Raw genomic sequence first — 2,794 nt, 5'->3', positions numbered from 1 at the left:
ATTCTTAAAGTATTATAAATAGACTATATTGAGAATAAGCTTAAACATTAGTTTTTTTTTTTTTTTTCTCTTGGTGGTATCAGGGATTGAACTCAGGACCTTGAACTTGCCAGGCAAATCCTTATTTCACTGAGCTATCTTCCTGGTCCAACATTACTGTTTTTTTATGACTAAAAATGATAAAGGATGAGGTAGAATAGACTTCAGCAGATTTCATAGCCCTAGACCCCTTAATTAAGTTTGCACTGGCTAAATGCTGATGGCTTTTTAGGAAGCAGCTCTGTGTTGTTGAGTATCCACTCTTTAATGCAAAGACTGATGTTTACTTTCTCAAGTGGTTCAATCTCACTAACTTGTAAGCCCTTAACAGACTCCTAATAAAAGACCAATTTGTAAAACTGGACCATTTTTTAATGCTTTTACAATTTAATACATAGGGTTTTTTTGTGAATGTAGTCATGACAATTGTTCATCAGTATTCAAGTTTGGTTTTCCTGATTGGTCTGTAGTCTTCAATAAATTTAAGAAGTTATTGTATGAAACATCTGTCTACCTACTAAGACTGCATTTATGCATCCAACATTTTCAGGATTGTTGGTTACCTGGACATATTTATCTCAAATAACCTTGCCTTCTTGTGTCACAAGGTTCAGCTCACTCACATTCACCTCAGTCACTGTTCCTTTGGTAATAACACCCAAAGTTTTATACAGTAGCAATGAAGGATTCTTTTTTACACCAAGTATTGGCAGGCAAAAGGTGGCTTTCAGTTCAGGATGTGTTACATGGGCCTTTTAAAAATGTAAGCCCATTAGCCTAATGAATCTTTCATATTTAGGTGGTTTTCTTATAAAGCCACCTGCATTAAAGCAGACTTTAGTAGCCTTCCTCTTCCATGCCTTTTTTTCTCTCTTTCCAGTTCAAATAACTTTTAATACTTCCATTTCTCCTTGGGCACGAACTTTGGGCAGAGGATCTTCCCATTTTCCCTCCTTTTTGTTTCGTTTTTGTTTAATCCTGTTGGAAAGTACTTTTGCATGAGACTGTCCTTCTTTGTCCAGCAGATAGGGAGGTACTGCTCCTTGTAGAATCTTTTCATTGTTCTTTTGTTTGGTGTTTCTCTTTTCATGCATCTTGATAGTCTTCATTTGTATTTTCTCCACATACCATTGTTTGTGGTAGAGTTTAGCCTTCAGGCTAATCTTTTTTTTTTTTTTTTTTTTTTTTTTGCCTTTAGGGAAATTTATAGCAGTGAATTCTTATATCAGAGAAACAGAATAAGTTCAAATGAACAACATATGTTGAACTTCAAGCTTCTAGAAAAAGAAGAGCAAATCAAGCCCAAAGTCCATATGAGAGAGAAAATTATAAATATTAGAGAAGAAATTATTGCAGTGGAGACAAAGTAATATAAAACATCAATAAATCAAAAAGTTGGTTCTTTGAAAAATTAAATAAAATACATAAAGAATTAGCCAACCTTACCAAAAGAGGAAGGAAAAGACTCAAGTCCATGCAATTAGGAATGAAAAAATTTAAATCACAACAGATCCTGCAGAAATCCAGAAGAGCATCTATACCTTCCTGGAACCCATATTCTAATAAGATGGAAAAAAGAGGAATTAGATAGATTCTTAGATACATATGAATGACTAAAGCTGAATCCAGAAGATATAAATATTCTAAATAGACCAATATCAGTCAATGAAACTGAAAATGTAGGTAAAATCCTACCAGCAAAGAAAATCCCAAGCCCAAATGGATTCACTACTCAAATTCTACATGAAATTTAGAGAAGACCTAATGTTACTACTTTCCAAAGTCTTGGATGATTTTAAAGTGGAAGCAATGTGCTCCAATTCATACATGGAAGTAAGTACTACCTTGATACAAAAACCAGAGGTATATTTAAGCAATTTTACATCTATATTCAATCTCCTTAATGAATACAGATGCAAAAATCTTCAGTAAGATACTGATAAACAGAATGCAGCAAATCATCAAGATTATATAGCATGACTAAATAATCTACATCCCAGGGATGTAAGATTGGTTCAACATATGCAAATCAATAAACATAATACACCGTATTAACAAGACCAAGAACAAAAATCACATGATCATCTTGAGAGATGCAGAAGAAGGTTTTACAAAGTCCAACACTCATTCATGATAAAAACACTACAGAAAATTGGAACAGATCATATTTATCTCAATCTGATGAAAGCCATCTATGTCAACTCAACAGCTAGCACCATACCAAATGAACAATAACTGAAAGTTTTCAGTCTAAATTTAGGAATTAGATAAGGATGTCCACCATCATCACTCTTAGTGTAGTTCTTCAAGCACTAGTCAGAGCAATTAGGCAAGAAAAATAAATAAAAGCAATAAAGATAGGGAAGGAAGAAAAATTATCATTTATTTTTTGGTGACAAGATAGTCTACACGGAAGACTGCAAAAACTACTAAAAGATTTCTAGGTTTAAGAACTCATTTTGACATACTACATGAATAAAGAACTTCCCAGAGCTGCCAACCTTACAGTAGAGGTTGAGTGGTAGTATATTTGTCCTACATAAAAAAGAACTCATTTTGAATAGGAATTCACCTTATCCTCTTGTCACAATAAGCAGCCTGAGTTTTTATAAACACTATTGTTCAAATAGTCACTCTACATCTCCTTCCTACCCTTCCACAACAAAGCTACTCATGCTACAGAGTCAACTTTCAATATATATAGTGAAGAAAGATCCAGTTTTCTTTCTTTCTTTCTTTCTTTCTTTCTTTCTTT

General features: G+C 33.4%; 1 non-coding gene and 1 pseudogene across 1 annotated transcript; one reads left to right on the top strand and one right to left on the bottom strand.

The window, feature by feature from the left end:
- Window positions 1–568: 568 nt before the first annotated feature.
- On the bottom strand, window positions 569–1,223 carry LOC105743966 (annotated as a pseudogene).
- A 1,254-nt stretch (window positions 1,224–2,477) lies between these two features.
- Window positions 2,478–2,582, top strand: LOC111813532. The gene has a single exon (XR_002818762.1). It is a non-coding gene; the product is annotated as a small nucleolar RNA U109 (small nucleolar RNA).
- Window positions 2,583–2,794: the final 212 nt, after the last annotated feature.

This window comes from Octodon degus, unplaced genomic scaffold (assembly GCF_000260255.1).
Source record: "Octodon degus isolate 3935 unplaced genomic scaffold, OctDeg1.0 scaffold00196, whole genome shotgun sequence".
Lineage (NCBI taxonomy): Eukaryota > Metazoa > Chordata > Mammalia > Rodentia > Octodontidae > Octodon > Octodon degus.
The sequence above is the reverse complement of the archived record's forward strand: the minus strand, read 5'-3'. Positions and strand labels throughout refer to the sequence as shown.